Below are 10,793 nucleotides of genomic sequence, written 5' to 3' on the forward strand. Positions count from 1 at the left end.
CTGCGTCCCCAGTCTGGCCTGCCAATGCCGGTGGTGTGTCGGCCTGGCCAGTCCTACCTGTGCGTGGGCTCTTTATTGACAGAGTTCATTTGAGCAGACTTTGAACTCCAGCAGAGCACAGCCCACATGTTGAGTTTCGGGTCTGGACTAGCTGCAGTACTTTTAAACCCTTCTGTTTGCTTGCCATATATACATTTTTTTTTTTTTTTTTTTTTTTAAATCTCCCACTCACGTTCATCCTTTCGGTTAGACCAGTAGACCAAGAATGATTAGGGAAACGTACAGAAATTTGTGGTCAGCTTTATGGGTACATCACGCCTCTGCATATAAAAATTTACAGGTTGGGTCCCCTCAGTCACTCTTTTGAGGATAGAAAATAGTTGCTTGTGGTAGGAGAAACTCAATAAAACTACTTTGGCGTGACTTATTTCATAGAATTTTATCAAACAAAGACCTCTCCAACTTACACAACTTACCGAATAGTGTGAAGAATGTTTGTTTTTTATTGCCTTAAAGATGGTCTGCACGTACACAATTTCTCATTGCACTGTAAACCTTTTTCTTCTTGGCAAAATATAACAAAAATTTAATTTAAAAGGAAGCACGCAGCAAGGTTCATGTTCTACGTGAGAGATGCTTCCTTTCTGTGTAAGGGCAGTTATGGGGGGGAAGGAAGGAGGGTAACGGGTGACGTTACAGCCCCCGTGCATCATCATCCATCCACCCGCCTTTTGTAATTGGTTATCAAATGGTCCCGTCTTAATTTTTGGGTAATGTTTGCAGATCATCTTTTCAGGCTATTTATTTTTTGTAATGCTAATCATTTCACAGGAGTTTGTAATGGCTTCCTAAATATTTGCCAGTTTCTTCAAGGGCACCGTCGCACCACGATCGCATCCTCAACCATTGCTTCAAATAATCCCAGTGGCGAGACACTGAAAGTAAATGTGAGACTGGAAATCCTACAAGAGCTCTTGTTTTCCTGCATTAGTTAAAGTGTTTTATTTTTCATTCTCTCATGGGTTAGGCAGCCGTGCCTCTTCTGGCTTCATTATAGATCACTGTCGCTCCATATTTTCCTAGGTCTGCCTAGATCTTTTCCCCCTAATTTTTTTTAGTTTAAAAGATTTAAAATGATGCCAAAAAAGGAAAAAAGTCAAATCTCTGAGGTTGGAAGATACAATCTTTTTTTCTTTTTTTTTTTTTTTAATCCACAGAGCACAATCAGATAATTTTTCCCCGCCTAAAAAGTACAACTTCAGCATGATTATTTTCCTAAATAAAGACATACAAAGAATTTTATGTATTTTTGTTAATTAAGGGCATGAAGCATACTGTTTGAAAAAAAAAAAAAATAACAAAGTAAATAAACCGTGCAGTTCTGTAGGGCTGTGGTTAGTTCATGTGCTAACGTTTCTATCTGTCTAGCATTTGTGGCTTTTCTTGGAAGGGTAGTGTTAAGTGTATAACATGTACTGGTGTACTTTAACTCTTATCTAGCATGTCGTATTATTGCTGTGGGAGGGTGTGTAGAGGGAGCGCTGCTGGCACTGTCCTGTCCAGGGTCTCTGGGGAAGCTGTCGGCCCCACTACGGCAGCAAGTTCTGCTGTTTTCCCAGCATTTGTGCATTTTCTAGCTTTGTCTAATTTCCAGTTACGCTGTTTGAACCAGGATTCAGCCCTACTGTGGGACTTGAAGCTGAATAGGCGACTGGGAGAGCTTGGCATGCCCCCCTCTGCCATTGCTGGGAAGAGGGGGGGAGCCATTACAGCCCTGAAGCAAAAACACGTAAGGGGAACGAGCCCAAATTCCCCCCCCCCCCCCCAGTTATGACTGACAGTTACTTTCCCAGTGACCCTTAGCTTTTTACCTGCTAAAAACCAGCAGTAGGCCTGTACTATTACTAATAGGTGCTATTTAGGGGAGTAGGCTTACAATACGGGTGGTTGATTTCAGTATAAAACACTTTACAAAATGTATTTTTTCAATATTGTAAAAAGAAAAGTGTTTTAAATTTTCTCCATTTTTAAAGATTTTTTTCAGGTAAATCTTTTCATACACTGTAAACCCCGAGCTTCTTGGCCCCCTCTGATCGCTGGAGTCCTTTGTGTTTGAGCTTTCTTGCTCTCCCCCCCCCCCCCGCCCCCCCAATTTTGTCCCTTCTGCTTCATTTCCCCTAATTCCAGTCCCCGCCTCCTGCAGGTCGCTGAAACGTTAATTTTCATATGCAAGTTTCTTTTTAAGGTAGAGGCTACAGGTGCCCAGGAATGAGAGAGACACGGCTACAGAAACCAGGCCCTTCTGAAAGACGTCGGCCTGACCCGGCAGTCAAAGTCGCTCCAGAAATCCATGATTACAATTCCCTCCTAGCAGAGCCCTGGCCCTTGCAGCTTTCCCTTCGCTCTTTAAAGAACAAAAAGATTGCTAACATGAGGATTGGGACAAAAACTATAGGTTCACTTCAGGGAAGTGATGGCAGATGCTGGGAATCTGCCTCATGTGTCGTTTCCCCCCCCTCCCCCAAATACCAGCTTCTCTTAATGTGATGGTGGTTTTTTTCTTCACAGGTTTGATTTTATTTCAATCCTAACAAATGTATATTAGTATTTTTATTTTATTTTATTTTTTTTAACTATAGGATAAATACACCTAAGATCTTTGAACAAGGTCATGTTTCAGCTGTGATAGTTATTAGGGTACATCCAGGGCACTAGTTCTTAGGTTACTGAGATCTCAACTCAATTCACTTACCTCTGCCCTCTCTCCCTTCCCCAGACCTAACCAAAAATACTATACAGTTAATTCTGCTGGGAAATAATATCAGAGGGCAAGATCTTAATACAGCTCCGCTATCTAATGGAAAAACAAAATTGCTTAATCACTACTTCTCGTTGGCTCACCTCCACAGCAGTCTACTAAAAAGGGCTGGCAGCCATGGCCTTGCCCAGAGGAAGCCTGGCCACCCTCGCTGGTCTCTGGTTTTACCTGCAGGCTTTGTTTATATATATAAAAATGGCTTTACCTCTTTTTCTATTCCATCTTTTATCCTCTTTCCTTGCCATGCGGAGTGCCTGGGAGGGGGCTGAGACTCCCATGCTGGCTGAATGGCTTCTTCTCCAAAGTGCATCATCCGTGCCACAGCAGCAGCCATCTTCCTAGTTTTGCCCAGGCCTGGGCCCACCACCCTGTGGCATCCTGAGGTACAACCAGCCCAAAGGCTTGGGGGAGGGGAAGAATCCCCGGCCTCAGATCGCCTGAGCCATGGAGTTGGCCTTGTGTCCATATTTCATTGTGCGCTGTCCAGCAGGGTGCACTGCATATCTTGGTGTTAGCTTCTGCTAGGCCTGTAGAGAGGAAGCCAATTGTGGGAGCCGGGAATATCTGCTGAGAGTACGGCATGGAATGAGCTTGTTCCATTTGTCTTTGACTCCTCTTTGTTGATTGAAAGAGAGCCAAGTTTGAGCCTGACCTTGGAGCCTTTCTGAAGCAGTTTTTATATGTCCTCTGGAGAAGGCAAATGCCATGAAACCCTACAGATTTTTGTATAAGGTTTATTACTTGCTATCTCTCTTCAATAGGAAATAAATGCCTGTTTTCAAATTAGAGTTCTTTTCACCTGTTAAAATATAGACAACAGCCATAACTTGGAAAAATGAATTCCTCTACTGACTTTATCTACACAGAGATGGCTCCTAGCACAAGATAAACCATAACACACATGACAGTGTGATGTAACTTCTCGGTGACATTTCTCAGAGCTGTTTGATTTTTCCCTGTTTGCAAATCAATGCTTGTGCCGTTCAAGGGGGTTTTGCAGTGGTGCTCTGCGTGTCCTTATTTATGTATTGCAAGGTAACCACATACAAGCCTCTGTGTAAAGACCCTTCCCTCACCCCAAACCCTTTGTCAGTAGCCATAGAGGGGCACCAGATGGCATTTGCTGAGCCCTTTTTTTTTGTTTTCCTAATATAGCTGTGGAATTCCTCTTGTATTTGCAGAACTGTATATACTAGTACAGAAGATGGAGATTAAGAGCTTTGTGACTTTGTTTGATTTTGGCACTGGTCTACAGCTTGACTGGCTGTAAGCGTCATTTGGATCTGTAGGCATTAGTTAGCTATTGAGTATCTTCAGTTCAATGTAATCCACCTCAAATCAAGGAATTTTGTTTATTGTGGGTGAAAGTTGCAGATGGGAGTAATATTTTATAGAGCTGGAACTACTACATTTTTTCCCCTTGTATTCAGTACATCTAGGGACCTCGTTTTCAATTTTTATTTTAATTTTCTCTGGAATTTCAGAATTTATTATAATGAACCAAAATGGGAGAAAAATCAGTGGGGGGAAAATTCATTTTTTTCCATTTGTTCTGTTTTTTGTTTGTAATAATCTGATAAATTCCTGGCAAAAATAAAATAAAAACTAAAAATAAAGGGGCCGATGCAATACAGTGCGCTCACACGAGCTCACTGTTTAACCTGCTGTCTGACACGGGTTAAATAGGCGCTAATCCACCCCCTAATGCAATAGGGGGATTAGCGCCTATTTAACCCGCATCCCAAGCGGAGTGAATGAGATAGCGCTCATTGTATGCAAATGCATGTAAATGAGGCTATTACTCATTCACTCCACATTCAGAAAAATAAATGTGCATCTCACGTACACATTTATCGCTCAGCTATTAATGCCTGCCTGGAGCAGGCATTAATAGCTGAGCGCATGTAGAAGAAGTACAGAAAAGCAGGAAAAAACCGGCCGGTTATGAAAACTGACGCACGCGACCTTGCTAAAGCGGGGTCACTTTAGCAAGGAGGTGCTAAGATTGCGCAAAATTGCATGGCAATGTCAGTGCCTGCTTTCTGCAAAATTTATTGCATCCGCCCCCAAAGATTCCTAAATAGCTCTTATAATGCAGAACTTCACATAGTGGAAGATTAAACATAGCATTAAATATAATGTGGCAATGGCTACAGTTCCTTAACTCTGCAATCCCTGAACTTGTTCAAGCCTTCATCCTGGCTCCTAAATCAAATAAGTATTGCAAGTGAAGTGTGTGTTTATTTTGAAAGCATTCCCCTCTCCCCTCTAGAATGTAAGCTACCTAAATCCTTCAAACAGAAATAACAGGGTGTAATCCTCTGCCATTCATGGGTAGACTGTACACTAGCAGATAGGTGTCTTGGTTCAGGTGAAATCAGCTTTGTTGGCTGAGCTTGAGGGAAGGAATGTATAACGGCACCATTTCCTTAAGTTCCTGGTTGCTTTCTGAGAAGGGACATCTACAATATGCACCGCTGCCATTTTTTTCGCGCTGTTATCAGACAGGTAATTCTTCAAAGCCCACCATCCTTCAGCTCACTGGAACACATTGACCCTTGATCAAGTGTGAGACCTCGAAAGCTGCATGTGAATGCAGGATAATGCAGATTTATTTCCTTTTTTTTTTTTTTTTTGGTAGAATTTAAGTAGCACAGACTGAGGCTCAAAACAAGATAGCCACTGAATGTGAGTGACTTTTGAGACTTTGCTTGCTTCTAAAATAGTTGCGAGAGAAGTTGAACACCATTGCTTTTCAGTCATCTCAGGTTCTCGCCATAGTTACTGCAGGATGCACTGGATACGTTCCATGGAAAACTCTTGCTTGTAAGGCTTAAGAACCTCTTTAAGAGATAGATGATAAGGCCCAGGCGTGTCTTGCTTTCCCTCATAACGTTTCATATTTTGTTTGTTACCCTGTGACCTTGCCATTTAAGTTTGTTTCTCTGGCTCAGGTTTTTCCTTGCCTCTTGGTTTTTAAATTGAGAGGCTCTGTAAATAGCTGGCAGGTATGAAATGTTCTACATAAAAAAACAATAACGGGGTATTATAGTTTAATAGTCTTAACTGCCTTGTCCGGAACTTACAGTGTAGAAATCAACCAATTTTCTGGTTGTAACAATAGAGTACCACTTTTTAAATTTATGTTCACAATTTATTTCTTTATATATTTCTATATGCATTTAAAAACTTGCTTTCAGGCTTCAATCCCTTTTTTTTAAGAGCCAAAATATACTCTCTTGGCAATGACACTTATTTCACAAGGGATAATAAAATATTCCACTTTATCTTTTAGTTGAGAAATCTCTCCATGTATTTCCCACTCTTTATTGCCTCCTGTGGTAGTCTATGCCCAATACTGACAGCATTTCGGCACAATGCACCTGCTTCAGGGGCTAGAGAGAGTTTGAGTTGGGTTTTCACTTTCATCTAGCCGACGTTTTTTATGTGAATAGGCAACGCTGGAGAAGGCAAATACCATGAATCCCTACATGAAACAAAAATCATGAAACGCTGTCTATTCATGTAAAAAAAAATGTCGGCTAGATGAGAGACTCACTCAAACTCTCTCTAGCCCCTGAAGCAGGTGTATTGTGCCGAAACGCTGTCAGTATCAGGGATAGGCATAGAGTACCGCTTTTATGTTCACAATTTTATTTATATATATATATATATATATATATATATATATATATATATATATAGTTACAACCAGAAAATTGGTTGATTGCTACACTGTAAGTACCGGACAAAGCAGACGATTAAACTATAATACCCCATATTGGTTTTTATGTTACAGTGATAGGGAGTGTATAGAAGAGGCTACTTGGATATTATAATGAAATGTTAGTAACACATTGTGTGGTGAACATCAACCACTGATTACTTTGACCTGACTCATCTTAGTTGACCTTCCCCCACCACAACTTCTAAAAGATTTAAAGAGCTGTTTACACTTAAAGGGTTGTAAAATTATAATGCTCTCCCAGTTCAGTCTGTATTGTAAGCATGGTTTTGACTGACCTCTTCCTTGTGGATAATAGCTCTGAAAGGAAGAGCAGACTCTGGCCTACTGGAATGCACGTCTGACATAAGCATAATTTAAAACGTAGGGAACTGATAGCACAAGCCAGTGGGGTAGTTCTCAAAGCTGTATTAAACATAAAGAAAACGGAAGTCCTTGATTGTAATAACTTTGTAAAGAACGATCAGGACAAGAAATAACACTTGTCAAGCCTAGGCTGAGAACAGGGATCTGTGAAAGGGGCTGGAGCTGCTGTTTTCCTAGTACTCTTTTAGTAATAAGAAAAGACAGCGGGGAAAGAAAAAAAAAAAAAAAGCTGCTGCTGTGGTGCTGACTAGGTGTGATCACTGGAAGCTTTGATAGAAGTGGCTGTGCTCCTTAGTAGTGCAGTAGATATGCGCCAACCTCACGCTTATCCTTCAGAACAACTCCTAACATCTAATTCCCTACTGACCTTCGGATCAGTGCTGCATGGATGTAGTTTTGCTTCTTTGAAATTGCCCTTCAGAAAGACTTGTGGGTCTAAGCCCATTAAAGTTTTATAATCCAGTATAAAGTAGATCAAGTTTGAGAACAAAATCGACCACAGTAAGAACAAAAGTTGAATTTCAAGACTCTCCTCTTGTTTATTTTAAATCACATTAGCACAGTACCTTACAGAAATTGTTTGGTTCAGCTGTAGGGCGGAATAGGAAAAGCTTGCCACAATTTATTTTTTAATTTTTTTTGGGAGGTTTGGTTTTGCTGTTATGTTGTGTGTTTATTGCACTTCCATGTTCTTCCAGTGGCTGTGTGCATGTTCACTATCAAGTGGATGTGGTCTTTGGAAGATCTGGACCATGCAGGGAACAACTTTCTGGGAAGATGAGTGCTGCTGTGGCTCTGGAGTGCCCAATGCTGCCAGCCTGCCCTCCATATTCTGAAATTTGGTTCCAGTCCTGAGTTTCTAACACCCTTGAAAATGGTGCCAAAGAGCAGTGTGCATTAGATGGGAGTTAGAATTTGAGGGCCACATTGTCATTTTTCTCAACAAAAAAAAAAAAAATCCTAATTTGGGAGAGTTAGCTCGGACAATCCCCGATAGGAGCAGATAGTTTCATTGTTGACTTCTGCCCTTCCATAGATATTTGAGTTCTTGGGGATGGGCAATCTACTTGAACGCTGCTGGTTTTCTTTGCTTTCCTCTTGCACTCTTAGCAGGAGAGGGCATAGCCGGAGGAATGGCCATTCTCACTCGCTGTATTTGGTACATATTGTGTGATACTTGAAGAAACGAAAGGGGCAGTTAGCTCTCCAATCGAGTAAGCTTTTGGTTTAATTTTGAAATTCTCCCCTCCTTCCATTGTGGTAATGTAGTAGGCATGCCTGTCTACAAGACATGCCACTTCCTATAAGAATATAACCTCTTGAATAGTTGTGTATAAAGAAGAATCTGTAATAACTTTTTTAATAAAATGTGTATATACATTGGCCTTGGTCTGGTCTTGATCTTGATCCATGAGATGCTTTGGTACCACTGGAGGCACTCTGCATCTATCAAGGGCAAAGTGTATGACAATATCCATTTTACACACCTGCACCCCATTTGTTTAGCACAACCAGTAGTCCCTCTACACATTTGCAACAGTTAAGTAGGCAGAGGCACTGCTAAAATGGTCTCTGACCTCACTTTATCATGCTAAAAGATTGCAGAGCCAAGCACCAATGATTTCCTAGTGTGTAGCAGATGGACTCAGGACCAATGGGTATAGTGTACTCCTGATAGCAGTTGGAGACAGATCAGATTTCAATCTGACATCAGCCTTAGTACATATACCCCTGCAGGAAGTGCAGCTCTTCAGTATTTTCCGTCTCCATAGCAGTTAGGGACTACCCGCACGCTCTCCCAACGTTAGAGCAAAATTTAATGGAGAAAAACCCAATTTAAGAAGAAAACTTACCTCTACAGCGAGCCTCACTCTCCTGCGGTGATACCCTTGGGTCCCTCCCCCAGTTGAGAATTCCCGAGGTGATTGCCGTGGTCCCTTGGAGGTGAGCCTCGGTCCGGCGGCCGACCTTCAGCGGGAACCTAGCCCCTGATTACGGGCATGGCTGAGAGGTAGTGGGTGCAAACTCGAGCGTGGCGGTGAAGGTATTTGCCCTCTTCCACCCGCAGCCGAAGACTGCCCGGAACGAAACTGGGAAGCTCCGAGACAAGGTAAGGTAGAAATCTTGTTTAAAGACTCCGGTCTCCGAAGCTCGAGGAGTCAGGTCCCCGGCCGGGACCAGTGCCACTGGGTTGATCCGCCCTAGCAGGGCTAGGCCCCGGTTAGATCCAAGGGTCCTCCCACATGGAGACCCTCCGATGTGGTTGCCGTCACCATTTTGGCCCTGTTCGCCACCCTGTCCGCTGTCTCGATCTGCGCATCGGGCAAGCCGTGTGCACATTTCTTCTGCACACAAAGTTACACGCTCAAGTACCGTACGCACAGGTTATGCGTGCAACTCGCGCTTACTGTGCCGGGCGCATAACTACGACTGCGCACACCTAGGTGCACATCCATCCACGCGCACATATTCGACACACCGGAGCGCATAAGAGACTTTATGCGCCTATATTCATGGCACCACCGGAAAAGGAGCTCAAGGCTCAGGGCCTCTGCCCAGTATGCCACATCAGAACCGCACAACACAAAGAGGCCGATGCCCTGTGTATCCAGTGTGAGGAGGCCCTGGGGGATCAAGCCCAGGGCCAGTCCTATCTGGGCCTGAGTGCTAGCTCCTCATTAAGTACTCTGGATCTAGCAAATCACAGTGGGACCTCCCCCCCCCCGAAAACGGGGCCCCCCAGGGACACAGTGCCTCCTAGCTTGGACCCAGCATCTATCTCCTGGATGGAATTTTTCAAAGGCTTGCACACCTTCATTCACATGCAGACGGAGCCTCCAATAACACGGCCACAGCCTTCACCAGAGGACCTCTACACTCCGGGCTCCTCTAGGCCCAGGGAAGTGAATCCACCACCCGGAAGTCCCACATACAGGGACACGGACATCTTGGAAGAACAATCAGAGCCCCTGGAAGAGGGGGAGCTCCCCCCGGGGACAGAGCCTCACCGGACCATGAGACGCTTCTTCACCAAGGACGAGCTTCCAGACCTGGTCAACCGCAGCCTGAAGGAGCTTGCTATCCTGGGCACAAGTGCCTCAGGGGAGCCTAAGATGAATCCCCTGCTAGAGGGACTCTGTCAGACCTCCTGCCATTTCCCTCTGTTACAAGCTGTCCAACAGCTAATTGACCTGGAGTGGATTGCTCCAGAGTCTTCGTTCAAAGCGGGATGGGCTATGGCAGCCATGTATCCTCTGGACCTAGCGGCCAAAGATCTTCTGACATGTCCAAAGGTGGATGCCATGGTCTGCACAGTCTCGAAGCGCACTACTATCCCAGTGGAGGGAGGCGCAGCACTCAAAGATGCTCAAGACAGACGTCTGGAATCCATCCTTAAACAGTCCTTTGACGTCGCCGCAATGTCCCTACAGATAGCCACCTGCTGCACTGTAGTAACACGTGCCTGCCTATCAGACCAGGAGCAACACTCCTGGGGAAACCATGGAGCCAGCAGTATCATTCCTCGCGGATGCTGCTTCTGACCTGGTGCGCACCGCAGCTAGAGGAGTGGCAGCGGTGGCAGCCAGGAGACAACTCTGGCTCCGAAGCTGGTCGGCTGACACATCCTCCAAAACGAGACTCACAAGGATGCCCTTCAAGGGATCCCTCCTGTTCGGCAGCAAACTAGAGAAACTGGCTGACAAATGGGGCGAGTCCCCACTGCCGCAGCTACCGGAGGATAGGAATAAGAGAAACCAGCGACCCTTCCCCCGGGCCTCCAGGGGCAGAGGTTCACAGCGCTTCAATCCATACAGAAACACTTATCAAGCGCCTTGTCCTACAGGCAGGAACCAGTCCTTTCAG

The sequence above is a fragment of the Rhinatrema bivittatum genome, chromosome 9, assembly GCF_901001135.1.
Source record: "Rhinatrema bivittatum chromosome 9, aRhiBiv1.1, whole genome shotgun sequence".
Lineage (NCBI taxonomy): Eukaryota > Metazoa > Chordata > Amphibia > Gymnophiona > Rhinatrematidae > Rhinatrema > Rhinatrema bivittatum.